Source organism: Apium graveolens, chromosome 2 (assembly GCF_009905375.1).
Source record: "Apium graveolens cultivar Ventura chromosome 2, ASM990537v1, whole genome shotgun sequence".
Lineage (NCBI taxonomy): Eukaryota > Viridiplantae > Streptophyta > Magnoliopsida > Apiales > Apiaceae > Apium > Apium graveolens.
This window is the reverse complement of record NC_133648.1, coordinates 82,813,730-82,826,073: the sequence shown is the minus strand read 5'-3', so window position 1 is coordinate 82,826,073 and position 12,344 is coordinate 82,813,730.

Here is a 12,344-nt window from a genome sequence, read left to right as displayed (position 1 = left end):
TAATATGAATATGCAACTAAATGATAATACAATGATCCCCTCGAAATAATCATAACCAATCAACAAGCAAATGTCGCTAAGAATGCAATTACTCGAAAAAAGCTCAATTAAATCCCATAAACCAACTTACAAACTAGAAACGTGCGTGTGTGCGACGCTTATCAGATATACTCCCAACACTAGATCATTAATCATATCCTGTTATCTTGCCAAAACAATCACAAGTTTATAAATAGAATAGACGTTAAACTCATAATGACTCACAACACCTCGATTTTACTAGAGTTAGACAAGGATTCATGCTATTACAATAAACATATCAAACATAAATGCTTATTTGAACGTGCAATGAATGAGGTCCCAAAAGACTTATACAATAATACCCATATAGCGAGCATTAGGTTAGCGGATCCCAGACTATACAAGCCTTAGGTCACTAGGCACAAAGTCCCCTAGAACTTCATAACTCGAGTATTAAAGAGCTCACTCGTGATCAATTCTGCATATATTACACAATTTTTTCTTTTCTTTTCTTTTTTTTCTTTCTTGCTTTTTTTCTTTTTTTTTTCTCAATGATTCTGAATGAGTGCGTTTCGCTCCATCTCATTCAACCGTAGACTACTCATAAAAATATGAGCCGGCTACTAGCCATTTAACGCCTAGCTTTATTCACAACAAGCAATGAAATCCATGATTTCCCCTAGTTTAAAAATCAATGTTCCTACGTCATTACGAAAATAGCAAAAATTCTAAATATAACCAAGTGATTAAATTCCAACAAACAAACTAGTATGATCATGATCTAGTTCAAAAGCAACCTATAAGACTTGTGAAAAAAAACTTTGTTTCTGGGCATGCAAATCAATTCATTAGGACTTAATCATCCCTCTTATTCTCCATCACTACACTCAAATTAACATCAATCAATCAATCAGATATAGCTCAACCTACGGGATCATGTTATATACATACGAATGCAACTAAATGGACTCACATAACACGAACAAATATGCAAACAAATATGACCTATATGAACAATCATGCAAAAATATGAATAAACTACACTAAAAATGCAATATGAATTCATATGAACACAACACACATTACTAATCCTTACATTATAACACCCAAACTTAAAATTTTTAATGTCCTCATTGAAGGTAATAATAAGGATACAAGGCATACCTAGTCATCGGTAGAATCACCCTCCTCGAATGGAGTATCAGGTGGCGGGTACACAGAATCAGCTCCAAATACAGGCCAATCGACCTCGACACCAGAGGCTCGGAAAGCAATATCCAAAGCCTGTGTCAAATCCGTAGCAAAATGACTGTGAATATCGTGCGCATCCATGCGCCGCTATAGGGCATGGGCATGCCGTTCTTCTGGAAAAAAATTATTTTCTTAATTATTTTCTTTTTTTTTCAAAGCTACTCTTCAAAAAATCACGGGTTGCCTCCCACGAAGCGCTTGGTTTACGTCGCTAGCTTAACGTGAACCTTCAAAATCAAGTCCTCGTAAGAACAGCGCTCACCACCTCACGGTTCGCCATATCACCATAGTAATGCTTCAACCTCTGACCATTTACTTTAAATGTTTGGTCCAGATGCTTATCAAAAATCTCTACAACTCCATGTGGAAACACAATTTTGACAATGAATGGACTTGATCACCTTGACTTAAGCTTTCCTGGAAAAAGATGAAGACGAGAGTTGAACAATATAACTTGTCGACCAGGCACAAATGACTTATACACTAACCTCCTATCATGCCATCTCTTGACCTTCGCCTTGTATAATTTATTGTTCTCATAAGCCTGTAGTCGGAACTCATCGAGTTCATTCAGTTGGTGCATTCTCTTCTCTCCAACAGCCACCATGTCCAGATCAGTTTCTTCAAAACCTAATATGCTTTGTGCTCTAACTCCGCAGGCAAATGACACGCTTTCCCATACACCAAATAGAAAGAAGACATGACTAGAGGAGTCTTGAATGCTGTTATGTAGGCCCCAACAGCTTCATCGAGCTTCATAGACCAATCTTTCCTTGACGAACTCACAACCTTCTCCAAGATTCGCTTAATCTCTCGATTAAAGACTTCAACTTACCCATTAGTTTGAGGATGATAAGCTGTAGCCACACGATGATTCACATGATACTTTTCTATCAATGCAGTAAATTTGCGATTACAGAAATGCGATCCCTCATCACTAATTATGACCCTTGGAGTACCAAAATGTGTGAATATCTGCTTATGAAGAAAATTGATCACCACCTTAGCATCGTTGGTTGCCAAAGCTTTAACCTCAACCCATTTAGACACATAATCCACCGCTAAAAGAATATTGATTATTGCATGACGAGACAAATGCCCCATGAAGTTGATTCCCTAAACATCGAAAATCTCAACTTCAAGAAGAACATTGAGAGGCATCTCGTCTCTCTTGGACATATTTCCAACCCTTTGGCAGCGATCACATCTTAACATGAACTGATGAGCATGTTTAAATAACGTAGGCCAGAAAAATCCCGCTTGAAGAATACATGCAACTATCTTCTCTCCACCATAATGGCCACTATACACAGTAGAATGACAGTCTCTCAAGATACTCTCCGTCTCGCTATATGGAATGCATCTCCTGATAATCTGATCTGCCCCCTATCTAAACAAGAATGGCTCATCACATCGATACCACTTCACCTCATATAGAAACTTCTTCCTTTGAGCATAAGAGAGTTCCGGGGGAATGACATTACTCACAAGATAGTTCACAATATCTGCAAATCATGGTTCATCTTCTTCTACCCAAAAAGTTGCTCATCGGGAAAAGATTCATTGATTAACGTCTTATTTTGGGAAGCTTTTCCTTGATCTTCCAAACGTGAAAGATGATTCGCTACCTGATTTTATGTACCTTTTCTGTCCTTGATATCCTGCTCGAATTCCTGAATCAATAGAATCCATCGAATCAAGCTAGGTTTTGAATCTTTCATCGAGACTAGATATCGAATAGCGGCATGATCAGTGAAAACTGTTTCTTTTGTTCCAAGTAAGTAAGATCAGAATTTCTCGAAACCGTAGACAATTGTAAAGAGCTCCTTCTCTGTGGTAGTGTAGTTCAGCTGAGCACCATTAATGGTTTTACTAGCATAGTAAGCCATATGGAAAATGTTCTTCTTACTCTGGCCAAGAACAGCTCCAACTGTAAAATCACTAGCATCACACATCATCTCGAAGGGCTCATTCCAATCAGGTGCAATAATAACAGGTGCTGTAGTTGTAACACCCCCAAATCCGGGGTCGGGGATCCGGGTTGCCACGAGTTCCATTTCCCTTAATAACACCCAATCTAAATAAACAACCAACTACTGCGTACTGTGACCCCACAATAAACACACACACCACAAGTTATAGTCTCATAGATGAACATCCAAAAATAACACAAGTCATTTTATTCCACAATTATAAGCCATTACACCTCAAAAGGGTTTCTGAATAAATTTACATTTTTTTGCCATTATTACAATTCATAAATATACATAGGTTTGGTATATCAAAAGTTGAAAGCCTAGCCTATTGGTAATTCCTACCTCAGCTACTGCGGCATCAACGCCTCCAGAAAATTGCGGAACGTTTCCTATCCGCTCGCAAATTGGGAGCTTGGTCATGTTCATCTTGTCTATCTGATGTTGTGTGATGAAAGAAGAAAGCAAGGGTGAGCAACAAGCTCACTGAAATAATATGTATAATGATTAAAAATATATGAGCATTCTCATAGTACTCATGAAAGTCTTGGTCAAGTAAAAAAAATGAACCAAGTTTGATATCTTACCGTGACCAAGTCGTAAAATATTCAGTATATATGTATATATACTTTCAAAATCTTGGAAGTCCTCTTCCATGCATAATATACACAGAGTTCCAGTTAATAATTGTATAAAAATATTGTTGCAAGGTGATCTCATATATCTAACCTTGTCTCAACATTTTTGTGAAAATCTTTGTCATGCATAAGATAATCATTAACCAGATATAAGTTGAAAATATAAAGTTACAAGATACTCCAATATACTTATATCTTTTCCGGATACTACTTGAATTACCACCGTTCAAGGTATCATCAGTTTCAAAAGTTCATCACATAGATGAGACTACAAGAAAAGACTTGAATAGATTCAATCTTTGAAATATCCTCAAAATGAAATGAAGTTACGAGATACTTTATTTGATGAAAACATCATTTTGAAAACTCGACCCTGCCAACACTCAACAATCGCCCAACCGTAGCCTTTCTATCGAAGTGCTCTGGGTAGTGTTGTAGAAATATCCGATTGGATGATGAACTCATTACGGGAGTTTGCGGCGCCAAGAAGACCACTCACGATGATCAGTCGCAGTAGTGCAACCCCACCATTTTCTACATGTAGAGGAGAACCTGTCGGATTTACTTGTCAACCGAACACTGGACTCCTAAGGAATGGACCGTCTTAGCGGAACTTCCAGGCCATTTGGGCCAATATAATAAGGCTGGGCCGACGCCACTCGACCACTTACGCCACTCCTAGTTCAGATGAAATACATGACTCTGAAACGTAAAGCTCGTCCCCCTTTCCCCAAGTAGAAACTTGTTGATACGGCTCCACCAAGAAGCCGTATCTAGTTGGAAAGGAAAACTCACCGATATTTCCCAGGGGATGCCTGTTAATGGATTAACTTGTTCCAAGAATTTTACTTCCCGAGTGTTGGGTAAGTAATCAAAAACTCTTTTATCAAAACAGCAACCTTATTGCGAATATAAAAATACATTACGGAGCCGGATCCCTCAGATTTTTGAGCGAGTATTTAAATCCCCTTCGAAAGGAAGATCTTAAATTTGAAAACGAGTTTTGGGATCCGCTCTAACTTTTAAAATCATTTTGAAGACTCGAAAACATTTTTAAGAATGTTTGGAGTAATGCTGATTTAATGAAATAAATCAGTCCCGATATATTAGAAAATATCTAAATATTATTATTTAAATAATATCCCCTTAAGGATAATCCTTATAACAATAATTGAAGTAGAAGTTTTAAAACTCATATTTGAAATGAATATTAAATAACCAAAGATATACTTATACGAAAGTACTATCTTTATTTGAATAATCGAAAATAAGTTTGATTATCGAAACATTATTCTTTAATAAAATAAAGGATATTATTTAATAAAAGGAGCGGAGTCATAAGCCCTCGAATGAATATTCAAAATAATATTCATTATATGAAATCAAGTTATCGAATAAACCTTATTCGAATAATAGTTTTGAAAACTATTTATATAAATATATATAAATAAATATATATATATAATATACTCGGGAACATCGTCTCCCGGTTTAGAAAATATGTTCACCTTTGGGTCCCCTATACTAACGGTATACGTAACTACTGCTTATCTCTAGCATAGGTATTATGCAACTTATAAGCATTTGAATCAACAATTAGATATCAAGATTACAAAACAGACATGCATATATACCATATCAGCGTGCTCCAATATATCACAAGATTTGCTAATAACAATCATGCACTTATCACAAGATAATGCATATACATATATACATCACAACAACAGTATAACGGGTAGAAAACTTGCCTGAGTGCTCCGGGGTAGACTTAAGCTTAGAGTGGGTCTGGTAACCTATGAACAACAACATAAGCTGGAATTAAACCACGGTCACTTAAGAAACTAGACTTTAACCAATTGAACCCTAACGTTTGCTTATGGTCATTTCTACGCTTAACAAATCACATAAGTCGTTCGAGTACCCTTGGCTCCACCATTTTTAATAAATTAACCGTTACGAATTTTAAGGCGACGCTTTCGCTAATATCCTACCAACTGCCTAGTCCACTTTACATAATTGTTTCATACTCCAATTAGTCCTTTAAGGACCTTAACCAAGGTTTCAAAGTAAGGCGAGGGGTAATGGTTCGTTCGCGAAACGCCGTTACTTAAAACGGTCGTTTCTCCTAAACCGTACATCAAATTCAAGCGAACCACGTATCAAAACGAAGCTCGTAACATGAGCTATCTAAACATGGCAATGGTCAGAATCTAACAGTGAGTGCACGGGTCCTGAAGTTAAGAACAAAAACAGTCTAAGGAAAATTGGGCATTACGATGTCTATAACTTAGCAATTCCCAAATTTTTACCCAATCAATTCAATATTAAACCATCACCAATACAACAATATTCAACCATAATACTACAAACTCAGTCCCCAACTCCAAGTTTTACCAATTTATCCAACCAATCAAAGACCCAATATTCAAAACCAATACAAATCCACCAAAACTACTTATAATCGAAGATCATGCCTTAATACTAACAATGCTTCAATAAAACTTAATGGAATCATAAAATCAAAGCTAGCGTTTGAAGTTGATACCTTCCTTGGTAGGTGTTAAGTTGCTAGGAAGCCTTAGGGAGCCTTAATCTAACCTCCTACAAGCTTGATCTTTCCAAAGAAATCAAGAACACAAAGTTAGGTTTTAAAGTTTCTAAAAGTCCGATTTAAAGAACTGTAAAAATTAGGGTCTTACCATGCTTATTTGGACGACACTTGTGAACAAGAGTTGTAGGCCATCTCAATACCTTTCCAACGAGCTATAGAACACAATATTTGAGTGAGTATTGAAGGAGATATGGCAGTTTGAAGTTGCTGGGTTTGTTTTGGCCGAGAGCTTTGTTCTTGGAAGCAAAAGTCAACTATCCTTCAGTTTGTTTTATGAAATAATGCTTGGTTGCTTCTCTTTTTGTCTTAGCAAATGATTTAAATTTTTTACCAAGGTTAATTTTGCATGGTCCAAAATCAACCAACAAAACAAAATCCCTTTTGTCATGCTTATGTCATCAAGCTTGTGTCATCTTTTTACACTTGTCTTCCCTTTGTGGTATGATGACATCATCACCCACTAACCTCTTTGATTAACCCTTAATTACTTGGCTAATGACCGCTTATTTGTTATACGGTTCGTTTAACTTTCATTCTCATTCGTCGTATGAGGGATCATATCCGGGATCTTATTACTTGGGTTCCCCTAAATTTTTCTCAATATTTTATATTCCTTTTTTTGATCCTCTCTTATAATCCTTGAATTTAAATCTTTTTAATCATGTTACCTTATACTCAATTCTTTCGGTATCTGGTGGATTTTCGGGAAAAAATCAAAGTGTCCGGATTCGAATTATAACGACCTTTACATACACTCATTACTTTATGGAATACCAATACGATCTCAGAATTTCCATAACAGTACTCCTATATAGTGTTGTCTGATAATTTTCCTTAATCAGCATCATCAGCAAAAAGTTACTATTCATTAGTGTTATAAAAATTCCACAAATCGGGGTTATTACAGTCTCCCCTCCTTAAAAGGATTCCGTCCCAGAATCAAATAGAAAATGAATAGGGATACTTTCTTAGCATTGTACTTTCTAACTCTCAAGTCAATTTTCCACATTGTGGTTCTACCACCAAACTCTGACTAGTTTGATAACCCTTCTCCTAAGCACTTGTTCCTTTTCGATTTATAACCCTTACTAGTTGCTCCATATAGGTCAACTCTGGTTGCATGTCTATGCGCTCATATTCTCCTATGTGTCCGACATTCGGATTATGCTTCCTTAATATTGATACGTGGAACATGTTATGAACTTGCTGCAGGTTCGGGGGTAGGGCTAGTTCATTTGATAACTTCCCAATACATCATAATATATCCAAGGGTCCAACAAATCGTGGACTTAGCTTTCCTTTCTTTCCGAACCTCATCAATCCTTTCCAAGGTTTTCCAAGGGGATACCTTTAACAACACTAGGTCCCCTATTTCATACTCTTTGTCCTTTCGAGTCAAATTAACATACTTCTTTTGTCCAACCTGGGGTTGCTACCAGCCGTCCTCTAATTAGATCTATTATATCCTTGGTCCTTTGGACTACTACTGGTCCGAGCATCTCGCGCTCTACAACTTCATCCTAACATAAGGGAGATCAACATTGTCTTCCCTCAAGGATCTCATAAGGCGACATCTCGATACCTGACATACGATCTATTGTCGTGAGAAAAATCAATCCGCGTTAAGTGATCATTCCAAATTCTTTTAAGTCTATTGCACAGACTCTCATCATAGCTTCTAGCATTATAGCTTTTGCTCCTCAATACCCATTCTTTTCCACTTCATAATCACTATTATCTTCCGTTCCTAATATTATACTGGTTATACTTTTGCTCGTTAGCGTTCTATAACCTTTTAATAATCGCGTCAACCTTAGTATCATGAACGCATTAGAATCGGAATACCACCATACTTGGTACCACTTCATTTCTAGCTGCCTCCATCTTTGAAAGCTTGGTCCTTGGTATAGAAGTAAAAGAATTTATTGAGAGATCACTATGATCATGAACACTTGTTCTATTGCATAGTTAGTACAGAAGGTGGCCAGCCTTTAGTACTTGACAAGCAATTAAACAATAGATGGTATCCTACTAGGCTTCTATCACACAGATAGATAGTCATTCGACAATACCTCCCCTTCTGGAAAGGTTATTCTTCTCAGCTTACATGAAATGAAAAGAAGATTAAAGAACGAACTGAAGAGAATTGTATATATGTAAAAAAATACTACCACAAAATATCTGGCTTGGAATCTACCTCTGAACTATAGAGGTTTGTCATAGGAGAACAAAACATATACGTATATATATCAACATCAAGTATTATAGCATCACAATTCACGTGCTTGAATATCTACTATTCCGTCCATCATTCTATGGACCCATGCTCTTGCTCGAGCTTATAAACAATCACCTTTGAAACTCCCTCGACATCGAAAATCAAATCCGGGATTTCATTCTAGACATCATCGTTACTAGAATTCTATGCTTGCACCACAACCTTCCTCATATAGTAATACGACTCTCTATTGATAAGAAGGAATAAGTATTCAATAGGTAGACAATCTACTTAATTAGTCTATCAATGATAACTTATACACCCCCACGACCCGATTAGTGGTACTCAATCTCAATATCCATTCCAATACCACTCTCACGGTTGTAAGTAATCGGTTCATTACTCGTAGAATCATTCCAGCATTACTATGGTCCACCGTTGACCTACTGTAGTCATTCGCTTTTTATGAAGTCTTAATAGCTAACCATACAGAGTCCATATATATCGTATTGAATTCTTTTAAGGAGGTAACATGATCACCGTTCATGATTCATGAAGGACATCTCCTGAACTTGATGTATATATGACATGAAGTAGATAAAATTGCAGAAGAATATCAATCAAAGCAACAATAGCAGGTTATTACTGTTAGTAATCATATGTCCTCAATAAGAGACTGGAAACTCAAGGGTTCATTTAGTCCTTTCATAATATGGCCCTGGCTTATCTCAAGATATGACCTTCTAAGATAGATAGCCCTCTTACGGCGGTTGCATAAATTAAATCTTTACCAAACTACTATTACGGTTGAGTATCGCACAATCATCAAAAGGAATGTCAATCTTTCATACCATAATACAACCTTCACGGCTTTAACCATCATCGCTGCATTCCTTTGGCACGAGCGCCTATAATTGTCCTCTTACACTTAAAGTGTCGGCCACCTCTTTGGCCTTTCCTGATAGTAAAATTTCATTACAATCAATGTCATTTTAACCCCCTCCAACTAAATTTTCTACCTCATTTCAATCACTGCTTATGTGAAAATGCTTTTCTTAAGTCCTGGTGAGAAAAAAAAATCACCATTTTTCCATAAGTCATTGCCTTAGTCTTTAGATGTGAACATTGCCATGACTGACTCTCGATCATACTTAGGACGTCTCTTATCTTGGGTCATTCTTGTTTTCACCAATCTCGACCCTCATTGGATCGATCTATACCTTCTTATGGTTCAACACGTGCCCCACCTGGCATTATTATAATTACGTCATATTTCCTTCATCAAAATTTCTATTCTTGAGAACTTTGAATATTACCTTTCTCCTTGTAAAACCTCTAAAGTTATCCTTAAATCCTTCATCAGGTACACCCTAGGCACAGGGCATATCAAGATACCATTTACTAATACCAGAATCATTGTCTATATACTTCTGAAAAATTTCTCCACTGATCCTTAAAGGTTTTTGTTACCTTAATCCTTTCCAATTCATATTGTCAAAACTCATGTTGTCCCTATTAAGGGTGAAATGCCAACCTTTATGCATTCCCCTAGGATTCATTTTAAGTTATCGGGGTTTTATCCTTAATTCCACCTTTAAAAGATACTTACACTCTTCCATGGATAAATCAAGTCATATATACTTGATAGATTACCTTATTCAATCATTCTCACTTCGATAGTCTATACTTAATTTCACAATAGCATCCTTATTCAAACTAAGGTCAATCCATATGGCCTCCAAAAGATAACAAAGGTTTTTTTCTCTTTGTTTGCCTAATTTGGTAATGACAACAGGGATGTTCTGGGAGATATTGGTCGTGTTCAACGTGAACTTCTTCTTAATAATTCCTTATTTACTTTTGTTGCTTATCTCAACAGTCATTTCAATGTTGAGATATCTTTCATACCTGGCGTCTCCCTTTCTGGGTATCAAGCCACCGGTCTTACACTTCACATTCTTGAAGGTCACTTCCTTAATCCAATTTTCCTAATTTCTTACTTCCTTGTCTCCTCAGTCTATCCGCGTCTCATTATTTATCCTTCGAACTATCTCAAGGTTTCCTCGAATCCTCCCAACTTACAGGGGATAAAATATATGTATCTCTTATGCCTTCAACAGTCAATTTTAACTCATGGTGAATCACCCTCATCCTGATGATTACATACTTTTCTAATTCTATTGCTACGAGTCTTTAGGGTTTCCTCATACCCAACTCCCTTATCATTCGTCAAACTCTATTGCCTTTATATTCCTTTCCACTTCAGTTTCTTTTTATTTTCCTTTCTCTTATCATTATTTCATGAACCAACACAACATAAGCATTGATTTCAAACATCCCATCATTCTGGATTCGTGTTCTCAGAACGAATCTTGACAACTTTTACAACTTAGATTCATAATTCATCATACTCGTCTGCCTTTGTTCTAGCTCTAAAGCTTTTACACTATCTCCATAACCTTGAAAATTACTTTCCCGAAAACAATTGACAGAACTTTAATCGGTTTATTATAACCTCTAGCCCCGTATCTTTCTTGGCCTTTCACCAGCGGGTGGCCTCTCTCTTAGGAGGGTAAGTAACAAAAACAGTCTTTTGTGATTCGTCAATCATTTAGAATCTCAAATGATTCCTATATTTCCTCTAGCCAGGCTCTTGCCTCGACTGGGTTAGCTTGTTCCTTGGAACTCTGAGAGCTTAGCAACTTAAAGGTCTTGAAAGAATTTCTCACCACATTGTTTCCTCAGGGTGGTGGTTGGGGATAATAGTCTAAGTTCTGTCTAGAAAGGTCCATAAATTATTGTATAGGAGTACCGTCTTGGGTCTCCTTTCCTTACTCGACTTTTGTTTCCTTAGTCTAAACGTTCCCTCCTCCTCCCCGTAATCAGGTCATCCTACATGTTTTAAATCCTCATTTTCCACTTCATTATGTTATAGGTTCCATCTATCTTGATGGTGACCTCCCTGACTATCACGTTCAGGGTTTGCTCTAAATCTTATTCCTCAAACTAGTTTTCATCTAAGATCTCATCTTTAAGCTCTTGAACATTTGGAACCCAAATTCTGTAGGAATACCTCATTATTCCCTTATCATCTTTCTCGGTATTAATCTCTTATCTATTTGTTGGCTCTCTCCCTTGATTCATCACTTTTTCTGGCACAATATGTTCTTTTCCAATAATTCGGGCTGTATTTCAATCTCAAACAGCTTTTCGGTACCGGCTCCGGTTACCTTCACTTCTATTTCCATTTTCTCAAAATCTCTTATCAACTCTCCCAAAGACATTTTCATCTTGAGTCTCTCCTTTATACTAAGGGCATTAGCCACCATTTTGGCTTTCCCTGGATGATAAAGAATCTCATAATCGTAATCCTTGATTAGCTCTAACCACCTCCTCTGGCGCATGTTGAGCTCTTTCTGCGTGAAAATGCACTAGAGCACTTATAGCTTGTGTAAATCTCGCACTTCTCTCCATACAAGTAGTGCCTCCAATCTTTAGGGCAAAACTATTGCCACGAGCCCAAGCTCATGGGTGGGGATATCGAATTTTATATTCCCTTAATTGTCTTGACGTGTACGCGATTACCTTGTTGTGCTGTATAAGAAGCACCCTAATTCCTTATGTGAAAC